Source organism: Panthera uncia, chromosome B1, assembly GCF_023721935.1.
Source record: "Panthera uncia isolate 11264 chromosome B1, Puncia_PCG_1.0, whole genome shotgun sequence".
Taxonomy (NCBI): domain Eukaryota; kingdom Metazoa; phylum Chordata; class Mammalia; order Carnivora; family Felidae; genus Panthera; species Panthera uncia.
Window position 1 is genome coordinate 152,535,683 of NC_064811.1, and position 17,838 is coordinate 152,553,520.

The window sequence follows — 17,838 nt, forward strand, 5'->3', positions numbered from 1 at the left end:
TATGAGACTGCGTGCTTGAATGTACTGAACTGAATAATGGAATGTCAGTGCCAAAGGGGCCCAGGAAGCCACCAGGACTCAGAGAGGCCAAGGTGTGGGTTTGGCATGTCAGCATCTGGATTCTTGGTCATCAGTTCCTCAGCAATGTGCCTGTGGTCTCTGGAGATACTGTCACACAGTCTGAAGATCAGTTATGCAGTGGAATGTGTTCTGTGTGTACCCAAGGTCAGGGATGTGGTTTGATAGAGGACCCCTCAAAGAAGAAAACCTGACAACAGACCTTGCTACCCAGGAGAATGACTTCTAAAGGAGGGATCCTTCAATCAAAACCCATAGTCAGAGAGCATAAAAGGTGGATAGAATGCCTCTTGATAAATCTCTGATTCAGGATGCACCTGCTGGGAATGCAGACTCTGAGGAGGGGTGTGGAGGGAGAAGGGGCTGGATTGTTTTTCCATCTAGTGTGGCAGTAGCCAGCGACCCAAAGAATATGACCAAATGGAGAGCCACTTATGCTTACACAGATATGGCGCCTGCTGGCACAGTGGCTTTATCTGGTGACCTAACATGTAGACACATGTAAATGCCAGGACGGAAGGGTTGCTCCTGAGCAGTTTTCCTGGCTCAGCTCCTGTCTCCGGCTGAGATCTGACCATCTTTAGTCTGCGTCCTCAACAGCTTCCCTCTACACATTCAAAGGACTGGAAGAGTTTCCAGAGAAAGACAATGAGCTTCACAAGTCTGTTCTCACATATGCTAAGATCCTGGTAGATGTGATCTGCTCTGCCAGGGGCACAGAAGCATGTGTATAGCAGAGAGCCAGTACATGCTGGGGAAGTGGCCAAAGCTGCCCAATCCAGAGAAGGGGAGAGACGAACTTCAGCAAGAATTCTCATTCATCCTTGCCAAGAGCTCATCCTAGTGGATCTTAGGGAGCAGACACTTAATCCCAGCCAGTTTTAATTCTGAATCACTGCCTTTAACTTGGGTTTGAGGTTTCCATGCATAATAAGTTTCAGTTGGAACTGGGGAAGGGGAAAACTATTGATCTAGTGTGAATATATCTTGAGAAGTGCACACGTGTGCATACACTTTACAAGGAGCATGCTGAGGGACACAGGGAAAGAATCTTCAGTGTTGGCTACCCCCTATAAGCTGGACCTCTGCTGTGCCTCCCAGTGGAACACTCAAAAGCTCATGAGCAGAGAAGAGTCAGAAATGGTCTGTGGAAACAGTGGTCACATTATTCTGACACTCCCCCCCCACCTTCTTTTGAATGAGGAAGGTAAAAGAGAAAGTATTTGGGGCACCTATATGAGCACTGAGGTAGGACTTCCTGAGGTAGGACTTCTCTGGTACTGTCCACCTTGCATCACATCAGCTCACTGTATTTGTGTATTAACACAGTGTATTTGTGTATTAATCACATCATTTATTTCCTATATCCTAATGCTTTGAAATCTGGGGCCTTGCTGACCCTGGAGGGACTACTCTCCACCCCAATTCCTAGAGAGAGTAGATAACTTACCTTTCAGTGAGTGTGCTTTTCAAATGCTAACCAACCAGTCCAGAGCCCACACTCCAAACCACCTTCTCTATTGGGTTCTATATCTTCTAATCATCCCAGGGTCAGATACCAGACAACTAGGGACAGGCCCCATGCCCCATATCCTGCTGAAATTATTCAAACTAGCTAATCTTAAACCTTATTACCCTGATTTAATTTGTTCCTTCCCAAGGAAATCACAAAAATTCCCTTGACCACATTTCCTCCTCACTTCCTCTGCCTCCTAACTGACCCTGATACTTCCCAGGTAGCCCCCCAAGGTGTGGCATACCCTACTCTTTGAGAACTCTGAGTAACAAGTTATCTTTTCCGTGGCAGTTGTCTCCTTATCTGTTGGCCTTACCATACCACAAGTCTATTAATACCTTATATCTTGAAATTTTTCCATTCACATAGAGAAATAAAAAGATTCATGACATTTCTGTGGCTATGATGGAGAAATGTGGGTTGAATACCAAGAAGATAAACTGGCTGGGTTATAAGAACCAAGTACAGTTGCCCAGGGACTCAATATCATCTTGGGGAGAGAGCGCTGGTGAAGCCACCCAGAGCCTTGGTCCTGAGCTTTTCAGTGTATTATCAGTGGCTTGATTGTAGCAGGTGGAGGCTTAGCAGAATCGTAAATGACCAGTTGCTAGGATTAGCAATGACAAAGCTAGGATTAGCTAATACTAGGAAGATAGAATCAAAATTCAAAAGATCTCAAGAGATTGGAGTAATGAACTGAAGCTAATAAGATTAAATATAACGAGGGATATAAATGTAAAGTAGACTCTCACTCAGAATTTATGAGCCAAGTGCACAAGAACAAGATGGGGAAAACCTGGTTTAATAGCCCATGTGTAAAGGTGGTTTGGGTGACTTGGTCAACAGTGTGGAGTAGCAGTCAAGAAACATCATTTGGTCTCAGGCTGCAACAGCAAAAAGTTGCGTCCAAAGCAAAGAGGCAACTGTCTCAAGGTGCCATATTCCTACAGACCTGGATTCAGCGTTGCATAGTGCTTCTCAACAAGCTCTTTGAGAAAGAATAGGCTGTTTAGAGAAGGGTGACAAGAATGGTAAAGGGTCTAAATACAAACCACGTGTAGAATGATAAATATGGTTCCTTATAAATTGGCTTAAAAAATCACAGGTGATAAAATCAATGGATTGGTATAAAATTATATGTGCAAAGAATTCTAAAAATTAAATAAATGAGATTTTTGGATAAATACGGCAAATTGAACACAAACATTTATCTCCTTTGCCTTTAGAATTCCACTAAAAAACCATAAAAGGGTTTTTGTATTTTGTTATTGTTGCTGCTGTTATTGTTGCTGCTGTTGCAGCCAAGAGCACAATAACAACGAAATTCTAGAAGCTGAAAAGCAGAAAAATGAGTGATGATAGCTTGGAAGTTTCAAGAAAATTGAACCTTAAGTTGGGAATGGGAAAAGCAGAGAGGCTGAGGAACAATCTAACTTGAAACATAATGTGGTTTTAAAACATAGCCCCCAAATGCTTTGACACGTCTTTGTCTTCTCCCCTTAATCTGGAAGGGCCCGTGACTTCTTCAGTCAACAGAGTATAGCAGAAGTGATGCTGTCTGACTTCTAAAGTGGATTCATGAAAGCTCATGCAGTGTCTGCCTGGTTCTCTTGGAACACTTGCTCTCAGGGTGCTCTCTCTCAGATCCCAGCTGCCCTGCTTGTGAGAGACCCAAACCACATGAAGAGACCATGTACAGTTGCTCCAGTAGACAGTCGCAGCCCAAGTTCTAGATGAAGAAACCGTCTTGGAAATGGATCTTCCAGTCCCAGCTGTTTCAGCCTTTAGCCATTTGAGTCACTTCTAGCCAATTTGAATTTGCCTGAGGCCCCAAACATTGTGTAGTAGAAAGAAACCGTCCTTGCCTGGCCCATGCACATTCCCATTCCATGGAACCCATGAACCTACTAAAATGGGTTTTGTTTTGTGCCATGAGGTTTTGGGATGATTGGTTACACAGAAATAGTAACTGGTACACACCATAAAACTCCCCCAAAGTCTTAGGAACTGACAGCACCAGGTACCTCTTGAACTGGGTTTGAAAGTGGGGCTTAAAACCAGATGATTATTAGAGAATATGCTGATTAAGTGTTTCAACTCCTAGTTAGCCTTTCTGACTGCACACTCCTGGGCGACTGTGATTTCCCACCCAAACACAAAACTGTAGGCTGGTCTCTGGAAGATGTCCGGATTGAGGGACATCAAGCCTGGTTATGTTGCACTGAAATCAAGTTGATTAAGTGCACATATGGAATTCTGAGACCAACTTGCCAGCTCTCTTTCCCCCTTCAGGTCCTAAAACATTGGCTGCCAGTCTTCGGCTCCCCCAAAAGAAGACTGAATATGATCAAACAACAAGAAAAAAAAATCTTAAAGTAAACATTGGGGGTTCCTTAGAACAACCCATGTAAATAACCCCACAGTGAAACCCTGAGTTGATGTGCCCATGTCCACAGAGCATTCAAATAGCTTCTTTTCGTTCTTCCCTCTTAAATATGAAGACACAACCAAGACTTTAGGGAAAAAAGTCTTTTGTGTGAAAGATAATGACAAAAACAAGCAGAATATATATGTAGCTTAGAGGAAACAGAGACAATTGCAGGGAAAAGAAAATATTCCTTAAAAATGATCCTTAAAAACAGCATCTACAGGGAGATCTGTAAAGATATTGCATCATGATACAGGAAAAGTGTTATGATGAAAAATTTATCACAGAATAAGAAACTCTTGGAAATTAAAAAAAAAATGTGCTGGCATAATTTTTTTAAATGGAAAAGAACGTTTGAAATGTAAACTCAAGGAAATGTCCTCAAAAATAAAGCAAGAAAAAATGAGAAGATGGAAGCTGGGGGAGAAAAGCTGGGAAAATGAGAGATTCTGTCAAAGAAGTCCAATATCTAAATAACAAGTTTGAGAAAAAGAGAAGGGGGGCAGGAAGGAGGAGGGGAGGAAAATATGAAGGGAATAATTCAAGAAAATGTCCCAGAATGAAGAACCCAAGACTCCAGATTGAAAGTCTCTTTGAGTGCCTAGGATAATGGATGAAACCTGACCCATGCCAAACCTTATCTGCAAAATTTTAAAACACCGGGGACAGAGAAAATTTCAAACACTTCTAGAGAGGAAAAGAAGAAGGTCACATATAAAGGTCAGGAATGGGAATAGTTTTGGACTTCATAATATTGGAAGGACAATGGTAGAATGTCTTCAAAATTTTCAGGCAATCTCAACTTAAAATTTCATACCTAGACAAACTATCAGTCAAGGGTAATGGTAAAAGTCTAAAGATATTTTCAGACATGCAAGGTCTCCATAAATGTATCCTACCATAAATGTGCTCCACCAAAACAGGGAAGTAAACTAGGAAAGTGAAAGGCAGAATAGTAAGAAAGCAGAGGCTCCAAACCAAGACAGAATCAAGGAGAAGCTCCAGGATTAAGGTGAAGGAAAAAAAATCTCTGGATAATAGTCACGGGCTAGGTGTAGAGAGCAATTGGTCCAGCATGAAGCAAATCAGAATGTTTAGGGGCGACATCTACAAAAATATAAACTAGAATACCTGATCTTTTTGACTACATCTAGAGGAAATGGATGAAAATGGTGTAGCAGCTGGAGTGGAGGAAATTGGAGAAGAATTGGTGACAGATAAATAGAAAACTACACAAACAGAAAAAGTAAGATTATTATTAGTTCTAGGAAAGATAAAATGTTTCAGAAGAAAATATAGTGTATGGCTTGGTTGTGAATAGTATTTATATAATCATAATAAAGTAAACTGAAAGATGATCTAAAGAAAAGTATGGTGTAACTATACCAGGAGGATAGGGGAAGGAATGTGTGTGAAATGAGAAACAGCATAAAGAAAATGAACTCTCTTTTCTATAGTGGGACTCGATAATCCATGTAACAAAACAGAACAAAAATCAAGAAATAGCAGTATAACTGTGTTACTCCGAAATGTGGAAATAGACATAAAAAGTAACCATGCACCTATGGGAATTAGGACATGTGTATGAGAGAAGTTAGGAGCTGCTGCTTCCATAATAAGCCTGTAGAACTATTTGCTTATTTGAAAAGATTTTTAAAATGCATGCATGCCTTTGATAAATGTACAATCCAAATTAGAAAATGTCCATTTTGCGCTAGTCACAGTATGTATCGTGCTTTAGGAAAGCAGAAAAATATTATATAACTTTATATTCTGGTCCTTCACTTTTTCCCTCCCTCTTTCTCTCTTGTTCCATTTATTTGCCTTGTTTTCCTCTCCTTTATCTCCATCATTCTTTCTCAATCTTTCTCTATCTTTTCTCCTTTTCTCTCCTTCTGGCTCAATATGCAGCCAAAATATCTTTATTATTGTTACTTATGAAATTTACTGAATATAATGTTTCCTGTTCTGAGTTCTTAATATGAAAAGCATGCGTGGAATGCCCTTTTTCTCTCCCAGCCCAAGCAATCTAAGCAACAATATTGGTTGTAAGTTACTTTCTATCAAGGTGGAGAAAATTTTTGTGTGAAAACGCTCTTACACTTGGAAGAGATATCAAATGTCGCTGGGTCCAACCAGTCCCTGATGTAGAAGACCCCTTTGTGGTATTTCTGCCTCACACACACTCCCCAGGCTCTGATTAAACAGCGTGAGTGGGGAGTTTGCAGTCATCAGCTGGGACACCCAGATCCAGACAGCTCAATTGGGAATAAGAGATTCTACATGTTGAGTAGAAGTCTGCCTCGCCTTCTAGTATAATTAAAAAAAAAAAAAAAAAATCTTAACACTGTTCCCCATAACAGCCCTTGATATATCTGCAAACAGAAATCATGTCCCCTTGGGTGGGTCTGTTCTGGGCCAAACACTGTTCTTCCCTGTTGGTTTCTGGATGCTTCATGTCCCTCGTCACCCCCATGGGCAACCTCCAAGCTGGGATTTAGTTTTTCAGTCAGAGGCACCTAAAACTGAACATATGTACCAGGTGTAAGCTCATCAATGCAGATTGCAGGAACTTTGTCATCTCCATTTTTCTGCTCACCATGCTTCTATTAATGCAGCCTAAGTTTTGAAATAGCTGTTTCTCTCAACTCTTACATCAACCTCAGTCATCTGAAATCTTAGTTTTTTTTTCCTTATGTGTCCCCGAGAAGCCTGTTATTTCACATCTTGTTTGCAAGCAGATGAATTTTTCTGACATTGCTGTCTGCTATACATTTATTCCACTAAATCGTTTCCTCTGAGTTTTGGCCCAAATTCTCACCCTGTTTTGAGAAGTTTCTTATGATTCACTTGAATGAACATGTTTGGCTACAAATTACAAGTTGCTCACGTTAAAATTACTTAATCATCCAATTCCCAAACAAAATTTACATCATCTCAGCTCCAGGGCAGATTCTCTTGGAGCCCCTCATATATGACCCATTTTGAGTAAACTGGGCCATTAAATTTTATTACAGAAAGAGGTCTGAGCAAGCCCTTCTCCTGGGTCTCTGGCCTTTGCACCTCATGGGGATTGGGCTCACCATCTTTGCTGCCTACGACCCTGGACCAGTGTCAGAAAACCTGGGCTGTCTCATGTAATTCATCATCCCCACACCTTCTGGGAAATGAATGAAAATGAGACGAGCACATGGAAATGAAGCAGATGGTTGGGTGGGTTCCATGATGTACGAGGAGCAGGGAACTCCGCAAGGCAGAGGCTCTTGCTCCCACTGTCTTAGACTCAGCGCCAGCTGTCAGCAGCTGGACACTAGAGAAAGAACCACATTACGATTAATACTCCATTTTTCAGGGGCTGTCAACTCCGAAAAACATTAACAGTGGCTAACATTCGCGAAGTGCTATGAGTTTCAACATCCCTCTTCCTTGCAATAACCCTTGAGATGGGAAGGCCAGGAAGTAGTAACCCAGTTTTACAAATGCGGAAATGAAGATTTAAAGAGGTTTAGTGATTTGCTTAATACCTGTAGCGCTTGTGGGGTGAAGCTGGGAGTCAAGGCTGGCTGCCCTGCCTTGGAATCCAGTCTTTCCTCCACACGGCATCTCTGAAGCCTCCTGTCCCCATCACCAATTAGTGAGTGTACATCTGCTTTGGGCCTATGCCTGGGCTCAAAGCTGGGGGCAGGGGACATGCAAGAGTATAACACATGAACCTGGATCTCAGTGAGCTCAGAGCTACCTGCAGCACTCTGTTCGGGCACCTGGGTGTGTGGAGCAGCCTCTGAGAACAGTGGTCATCGAAAGAAGAAGAGGGCCAGTCAGTGGAGAAGGTGTGGGTGAGGGACGGGGCTTGGGTTGACCATGAGGCATGAGTGATGTTGGAAAGTCTGGGGAGATGGAGGTGGAGGGTGGGCAGTGGGTGAAATCTCAGTAGGTAGGTGTGGATGGGGAGCGGGGAGAAGGGGCTGGGCCTCAGTGCCAAGAGAGAAACGGGAGTGGGGGTTAAGGCAGAAGAAGACAGGATCAAAAGGGTGAGCTAACGGCAGTGGGCAGTCATTGGCCTTGAGCAAAGAAGTGACACCCATGCTTCGGGCAACCAACTCAACGACATTACAGGCTATACTGCAGGACAGGAAGATGACGACACATGGGATGTGGTCCCTCCCTCAGGAACGTGACCGGCAGGATTGTATTATTATCCTTTCAGAATAAATGGCTCCTCTCCATGCTCCAGTAGCATGAGACATCTTCCACTGACTGGTACTCAGAAGAAGGACCTTCCAGTTTTCTAAAATGTTTTTGTTTGAATTGTAAACAAGTCTTTTTACTACCTTAGCTCAGAATTTCCTTCAGTGTGTCCTGTGGAACATTAGCCCTGTTCTCTGGGTTCAGTTAAAATAGAAAAGCCTTAATACCACATCCCTCTTGTGGAGAGTCACCATGCCCAATAACATCATAAAGGCTCTGATAAGTCCTGCAATTAAGGAACACCTTTTGCTTTGGCCAGAGATTCCCTTTTCAGGGCACTTCTAGGAACATCTTGTGATACTAGTGGGCTCACAGTCTCTGTCTTATCCCACCTGATCCTCACAACTACCCTGTGATAAGGGATTGTTATCTTTATGTCCAATGAGAATACTGAAACCAAGAAGTTCAGTGATTTGCCCAAGGACATGTGACCAGGAATGGTCAGATTAAAGTCCAGGCTCCACACTATAAATCTAGGGCATTGTTCATAATTCAGCCTTACAATGTCTGAGTCATCTTTTAAAGAGGTTATTGTATTTTTCTTAATTAATAGTATGCATAATTCTTTTGGCAGGGGAGATACAGAAAGTTATAGAGGAGGAACTAACAATCACCAGGAATGACTTAAAGCTGATCAGGTTTTGACTCTCTCAGAGGCTTGGGCTGCTTTCTGACTTGGAAGCCTCATTCCTTGGGTCCATATTCCCTCCCTCACATTTGTCTCCTATTGGCAGGGGGCCGGGGGGCCAGTGGCTAGGGTGGTTGGTGGGTTTCAGTTGAGATCAGATGAGTGCGTTGAGAGAAACACTAAGATGGCAAATCAGAAAGTATTTATATTATTGATCGAACAAAATTTTATAAAACCAAAAAAGCCAAATTCCAATATCACTTTGTGTGTACAATAACCACTTTTTACCAAAGTATCTCTTGAATAAGACCTAAGCTGATAAAATCTGTTGTATCATTAAACAGTAGTTACTTTTTAAAAATGGCCAATTCAGATTCTGGGCTTTGAGAGATGATATGCTTTTCACCAGGACATGTCTACAAAGCTGAACAACAGAAAAAGATGAACACTGGTTTGTGAACAACGGGCAGAAATTATTTTAGACATATTTAGACTTCACATAAACTGAGTTAAAAACTAGAGAAAAAGAAAAACGTTAAAGGCAAAAATGAAAGACTGTATCTTCTGTAGAGCAGGCCACAAGTGAAGAAATAGCAACGTCACTAGGTGTCAAAGCTGTAGAGACAGAAAGCAGAGTGGGAGGTGCCAGGGGCCAGGAAGAAGGGGAAACCGGGAGCTATGGAGTTGTGGCTTTGCAAGATGAAAAGAGTTCCGGAAATGGAGGGGGCGATGGGTTGTACAACAATGGAAATGTGCTTCTGAGCTGTATGTTTAAAAATGGTTAAGATGGTCTATTTTATGTGTATTTTAGCACGATTTTTAGAATTTTAATTAAATAAATAGCAAACCATAGTGAAGATATAATGCAAAAAAAATGTAGAAATATGCAATACGGATCTTTGTGCTCCCTGGGAGAAGATGGAGACATATACAAAGAGCAGCGGCCTGGGTGTCCAGCTGCAATCAGAATAAGATCCAGGCCCCCTCCTCTACCTGCACTTCCTGGTGCACCGTGTTCTCTGTGCTACAGCCACATGGGCCTCTTTTCTGCCCCTCCAGCGTGTCCACTTTGTTTCTATACTGGGACCTTAGAACCTCCTTGTTCCCAGTTCCTAGAATGCACTTTCCCCAAATCTTCATCCAACAAATACTTATTGAGCATTTATTTACCGTGGGCCAGGACCTGTTCTAGGCATTTGGGATGCATAAGTGAGCTGCCTTCATGGAGCTGATACTCTACAGACTCTAAACAATACAAACGTGTCATCACTGACAAGCACAGTGAATTATGTAGTAAGTTTAAGTCAAGGAGGACAATGGGAAAAGAAAAAGGCAGTGGAGCAGGATAAGGAGAATCATGGGTGCTGGGGGGTAGCTAGCAATCTTAAACAGGATCCTTAGGGTTAGCCTCCCTGAGAAGGTGACATTTGAGAAAAGGTTGGGAGGACACAAAGGAATTAGCCTTGCAAACACCTGGGGGAGCTGTTCCAGGCACAGGGAACAGTCAACACAAATCCACCAGGCAGGGACCTGCTGGTGTCAATGGAGAGACGCAGACAGTGGGACTTCAGATTAAAAATATTAGAGTAACTAAGCATAGTTGAAGGAGCCTGGCTTCATTTGTCATCGGGAAAATGCAAATTGCAACCATAGTATGATGACGCTCCCTACCCACCGGAATGGATGAAATGGACAAGATGAAATTGCTAACACAGGGGAGGATGTGGAGCACTTGAACTCCCACACACTGCTGGAGGGAGGGTGAACCGGCACAACTGGCACAACCATCTGGAAAATTCTTGGGCACTACCTGCTGAAGCTGAACACCATGTTGCTGGATGACCCAGCAACTCCCTTCCAAGGGATATACCCAAGAGAAATGCACCCATATGCTCACCGGAAGACATGTGCAAGAGTGTTCATAGCAGGCCTCTTTGTAATAGTCAAAAACTAGAAACTACCCAAACGGCCATCACCAGTGGAAAGGACAGATAAATTGTGGTAGATTCACACGATGGGATACTTAGAGCAACAAGGAGGAAAGAATTGTTAAACTGAACAAAGGGGAACAATCTCACACACGAGATGCTGAAGCCAGACACAGAGTGCCTGATTCCGTCTACGTGAAATTCAAGAACAGGCAAAATCATCTATGGCGATGGCGTGTGACCCAGTGGTTACCTGGTGGCTGGAAGGATTGAGGACCAGAAGGGACACAAGGGGAGCTTCTGGGCTGCTTGGAATGTTCTGTTTTTGGCCGAGATGCTGTTTTCACCAGCTCTATGCAGTTTGTGAACAATATACACATGGGATAATAATGATTTGTGCATTTTTCCTTAGGTATGTTAGACTTTTTTTTTTTTAATTTTTTTCAAGTTTATTCATTCTTGAGAGACAGAGAGACAGAGAATGAGCGGGGGAGGGGCAGAGAGAGAGAGAAAGACACAGAATCTGAAGCAGGCTCCAGGCTCTGAGCTGTCAGCACAGAGCCGGACGCAGGGATCGAATTCATAAACCACAAGATCATGACCTGAGCCGAAGTTGGACGCTTAACTGACTGAGCCACCCAGGTGCCTCTGTGTGTTAGACTTTTTAAGATAGATTCTTGTTGAGGTGGGGGGCGAGAAACAAAGTCAAGCCTGAGGATGAAGGTTTGCAACTCATCCAACAAAAGCAGTATGTGAAGCCACAAGGAGCCCCTTGAGGGAAGCTGGGCGGTGACTCTTCACTGTAGTACCTCTTCTCCTCTTGGGCCAGATCCTGAAGGGTGGGGGCTGGGTTTAATTCATGTTTGAAAGAATATTTGGGGGAGGGGCCAAGATGGCAGAAGAGCATGGAAGTTTTTTGTGTGTCTCACATCCATGAAATACAACCAGACCAACGCTAAACCATCCTACACACCTAGAAAACTGGAGGATTAACACAACAATCTGCACAACCTGAACCACAGAATTCAGCAGGTACGCGGTGGAGACAGGTGAATTTGGGGAGCAAGAAGGCGCAGGAAGGGGGGTGCTTTTGTGAGTGGAGAGAGGACAGAGATGGGGGGAGAATATGGGAAAAGCACCCTTCCCCAAAAGCAGCTGGAGAGAAAGTGGAAAATTGGAAACAGCTGCAGGGACTAAACTAAAAAGGGAGAAAGGAGAAAGGAGAGGGTTTAAATTCCATTAAGACTATAAACAAGACTATAAACTAAAGTGCAAAGGCTGCAACTCCACAGCTCAATACCTAGAGGTGCTCTGGTGGGAAGGGCGAATCCCCAGGAACACAGTGGGGTCCAGGAGGATCTCAGGCACACAGGGAAAAGCGGTTCCACTGCTGGAAGGACATTTGGTAGAGACTGTTAAGCCACTTGGTCCCAGCAGACCCCAGAAAGTGGCCACATTCGCTGGTGCTGGGTCAAGGTCATTAAGGGTGAAGCCTGGTGCCAGATGTGTGTTGTGATTTTCCATAATCCCTGAAACACTGCTGCTACACTGTCTCTCGAACTTTTTCTGGGACAGGCTGGCACCTGGCCACAGCCTTGGGGCACCGGCAGCAGCAGGGTCCAGCAAGTGTTCCTGGGTGCAGCTGACATTTGGCCATTGCTTGGGGAGACCCTCCCCCAGAGGGGCGGAACAGGTCAAAGCTGCAGTGCTTCAGAATTAAGGGGCCTGGGAAAAGAGCTGCATCTGAGAAAAAACTCGGTAGAGAGGAAAAACTCGGTAGAGAGGTACTGCCTGGGGCCTGGTCACGGAGAATGAAAAAGCAGGGAGTGGACGAGAGCTAAAGACGGAGGACGGGTGAAAGATTGCTGATTCGGGAGAACAGACTGGGTAGTTGGGTGGAGCCATTTTCTCCGCTCCCACGCATGTGCATACGCACCAACGAGCCCTGCGAGAATCCACCCCAGTAGGCTAGCAGCGCCATCTAGTGGAGAGCGGAGCTGTTACACTGAGCCCCGCCCAACTGGGCCAACTTGTGGGCCAACACAAGCCTCACAGCCAGCTTAATTTATGGACTATAAAACCCTACATAGACTGACTTCTAGGGGAAAACGAAGTAATTTCAGTCCTACTTCAATCTGTTAGCAGGTTCATCTATTCAATTTTCTATCTTTTTTTTTCTTTTTCTTTTACACTTTTTCTTGAATACAGAAAGAGAAAAAATTCATTTTTATTTTCAATTTTTATTAAAATATTTTTCTTTAATTTTTATTTCTATATTTTTTACTTTTGTGTAAATTTTTTCAAATGCTATTTTACTTCTATCATTTTATTTTAGTCTACTTCAGTGTATTCACCTTTTCAAATTTTCACAATTTCCTTTTTTCTTTCTTTAGTTTTCTTTTTTCTCTTTTTTGTTTCTTTTCTTTTTCTTGAATGCAGAAAGAGAAAAACTTCATTTTTACTTTCAGTTTCAATTTTAAAAATATTTTTATTTAATTTTTTTAGTATATTTTTTGATTTTATGTAATTTTTTCAAATTCTATTTTACTCCCTTCATTTTATTTTAGTCTACTACAGTGTATTCACTTTTTCAAATTTTCAAACGATTTCCTTTTTTTATTTTTTTAAATCTTTCTCTTTTTCATTTCTTTTATTTTTTCTTGAATACAGAAAAAGAAAAAAATCATATTTAATTTTTATTAAAAATATGTTTCTTTAATTTTTTTCTACTATATTCTTTACTTTTTTGTATATTTTTTCAAATTCTATTTTACCCCCATCATCTCATTTTCAGTGTATTCATTTTTTTCAAATTCTCAAATGATTTCCTTTCCCCCTCCCTTTTTTTCCCTCAAATCTGTCAAACCACTTTCAACACCCAGACCAAAACACACCTAGGATCTAGCATCATCTATTCGACTTTTGTGTGTGTGTTTTTAATTTTTAATTTTAATATTTTTTTAATTTTAATTTTTTGAATTTCAATTTTTCTAGTTCATTAATTCCTTTTCTCCCTTCAAAATGACAAAACAAAGGAATTCACCCCCAAAGAAAGAGCACTAAGAAACGACAGCCAGGGATTTAACCAACACAGATACAAACAAGATGTCTGAACCAGAATTTAGAATCACGATAATAAGAATAATAGCTGGAGTTGAAAATAGATTAGAATCCCTTTCTGAAGAGATAAAAGAAGCAAAAAATAGCCAGAATGAAATGAAAAATGCTATAACTGAGCTGCAATCACGGATGGATGCAGTGGCAGCAAGGATGGATGATGCAGAAGAGAGAATCAGTGATATAGAGGACAAACTTATAGAGAATAATGAAGCAGAAAAAAAGAGGGAGATGAAGGCAAAAGAGCACGATTTAAGAATTAGAGAAATCAGTGACTCATTAAAAAGGAACAACATCAGAATCATAGGGGTCCCAGAAGAGGAAGAGAGAGAAATAGGGATAGAAGGGTTATGTGAGCAAATCAGAGTGGAAAACTTTCCTAACCTGGGGAAAGACACCTACATCAAAATCCAGGAAGCACAGAGGACCCCCATTAGATTCAACAAAAACCAACTATCAACAAGGCATATCATAGTCAAATTCACAAAATACTCAAGCAAGGAGAGAATCATGAAAGCAGAAAGGAAAAAAAAGTCCCTAACCTACAAGGGAAGACAGATCAGGTTTGCAGCAGACCTATCCACAGAAACTTGGCAGGCCAGAAAGGAGTGGCAGGATATATTCAGTGTGCTGAATCAGAAAAATATGCAGCCAAGAATTCTTTATCCAGCAAGGTTGTCATTCAAAATACAAGGAGAGAGGGGCGCCTGGGTGGCTTGGTCGGTTAAGCATCCGACTTCGGCTCAGGTCATGATCTCACGGTCCGTGGGTTCGAGCCCCGCATCGGGCTCTGTGCTGACAGCTCGGAGCCTGGAGCCTGTTTCAGATTCTGCGTCTCCCTCTCTCTCTGCTCCTCCCCTGTTCATGCTCTGTCTCTCTCTGTCTCAAAAATAAATAAACGTTAAAAAAAAATTCAAAATACAAGGAGAGATCAAAAGTTTCCCAGAAAAAGGAAAATTAAAGGAGTTTGTGACCACTAAACCAGACCTGCAAGAAATTTTAAGGGGGACTCTCTGAGGGGAGAAAAGACAAATATGTATATACAAATATATCTGTATATCTGTATATATGTATATATACATGTATATATACATGTATATATATGTATCAAAAGCAACAAAGACCAGAGAATACCACCAGAAACTCCAACTCTACAAGCATCATAATGGCAATAAATTCATATCTTTCAGTACTCACTCTAAATGTCAATGGACTCAATGTTCCAATCAAAAGACATAGGGTAACAGAATGGATAAGAAAACAAGATCCATCTATATGCTGCTTACAAGAGACCCACTTTAGACCTAAAGACACCTTCAGATTGAAAATAAGGGGATGGAGAACCATCTATCATGCTAATGGTCAACAAAAGAAAGCCGGAGTAGCCATACTTCTGTCAGACAATCTAGACTTTAAAATAAAGACTGTATCAAGAGATGCAGAAGGGCATTATATCATAATCAAGGGGTCTATCCACCAAGAAGACCTAACAATTGTAAACATTTATGTGCCAAATGTGAAAGCACCCAAATATACAAATCAATTAATCACAAACATAAAGAAACTCATCGATAGTAATACCATCATAGTAGGAGACTTCAACACCCCGCTCACAGCAATGGGCAGATCATCTAATAAAAAAATCAACAAGGAAACAATGGCTTTGAATGACACACTGGACCAGATGGACTTACAGATGTATTCAGAACATTTCATCCTAAAGCAGCAGAATATACATTCTTCTCCAGTGCACATGGAACGTTCTCCAGAATAGACGATATACTGAGATGCAAATCAGCCCTAAGTAAGTACAAAAAGATCAAGATCATACCGTGCATATTTTCAGACCAGAACGCTATGAAACTTGAAATCAACCACAAGAAAAAATTTGGAAAGGTAACAAATACTTGGAGACTGAAGAACATCCTACTAAAGAATGAATGGGCTAACCAAGCAGTTAAAGAGGAAATTAAAAAGTATATGGAAGTCAATGAAAATGATAACACCACAACCCAAAACCACTGGGACGCAGCAAAGGTGGTCATAAGAGGAAAGTATATAGCAATCCAGGCCTTCCTAAAGAAGGAAGAAAGATCTCAGATACACAACCTAACTTTACGCCTTAAGGAGATGGAAAAAGAACAGCAAATAAAACCCCAAACCAGCAGAAGACAGGAAATAATAAAGGTTAGAGCAGAAATTAATGCTATCGAAACCAAAAAAACAGTAGAACAGATCAATGAAACTAGAAGCTGGTTCTTTGAAAGAATTAACAAAATTGATAAACCACTAGCCAGTTTGATCAAAAAGAAAAAGGAAAGGACCCAAATAAAATCAAGAATGAAAGAGGAGAGATGGCCACCAACACAACAGAAATAAAAACAATAAGAGAATATTATGAGCAATTATATGCCAATAAAAAATGGGCAATGTGGAAGAAATGGACAAATTCCTAGAAACATATACACTACCAAAACTGAAACAGGAAGAAATAGAAAATTTGAACAGACCCATAACCAGTAAGGAAATTGAATTCGTAATAAAAAAATCTGCCAAAAAACAAAAGTCCAGGGCCAGATGGCTTTCCAGGGGAATTCTACCAAACATTTAAGGAAGAGTTAACACCTATTCTCTTGAAACTGTTCCAAAAAATAGAAATGGAAGGAAAAGTTCCAAACTCTTTCTATGAAGCCAGCATTACCTTGATTCCAAAACCAGACAGAGACCCCACTAAAAAGGAGAACTATAGACCAATTTCCCTGATGAACATGGATGCAAAAATCCTCAACAAGATAATAGCCAACCAGATCCAACAATACATTAAAAAAATTATTTACCACAACAAAGCAGGATTTATATCTGGGATGCAGGGCTGGTTCACTATCTGCAAAACAATTAACGTGATTCATCACATCAATAAAATAAAGGACAAGATCCATATGATCCTCTCAATAGACACAGAGAAAGCATTTGACAAAATACAGCATCCTTTTTTGATAAAAACCCTCAAGAAAGTAGGGATAGAAGGAGCATACCTCGAGATGATAAAAACCATATATGAATGACCCAATGCTAATATCATCCTCAATGGGGAAAAACTGAGAGCTTTCCCCCCTAAGGTCAGGAACAAGACAGGGATGTCCACTCTCATCACTGTTATTCAACATAGTATCAGAAGTCTTAGCCTCTGCAATCAGACAACACAAAGAATTAAAAGGCATCCAAATCGGCCAGGAGGAGGTCAAACGTTCACTCTTCGCAGATGACATGATACTCTATATGGAAAACCCAAAAGATTCCACCAAAAAAACTGCTAGAATTGATTCATGAATTCAGCAAAGTTGCAGGATATAAAATCAATGCACAGAAGTCGGTTGCATTCCTATACACCAACAATGAAGTGACAGAGAAATCAAGGAATCGATCCCATTTACAGTTGCACAAAAAAAACATAAAATACCTAGGAATAAATCTAACCAAAGAGGTGAAAAATCTATACCTGAAAACTATAGAAAGCTTATGAAAGAAATTGAAGAAGACACAAAAAAATGGAAAAAGATTCCATGCTCCTGGATAGGAAGAACAAATATTGTTAAAATGCCAATACTACCCAAAGCAGTCTACATACTCAATGCAATCCCTATCAAAGTAACACCAGCATTCCTCACAGAGCTAGAAAAAATAATCCTAAAATTTGTATGGAACCAGAAAAGACCCCGAATAGCCAAAGCGATCTTGAAAAAGAAAACCAAAGCAGGAGGCATCACAATCCCAGACTTCAAGCTATAATACAAAGCTGTAGTCATCAAGACAGTTGGTACTGGCACAAGAACAGACACTCAGATCAATGGAACAGAATAGAGAACCCAGAAATGGACCCACAAACATTTGACCA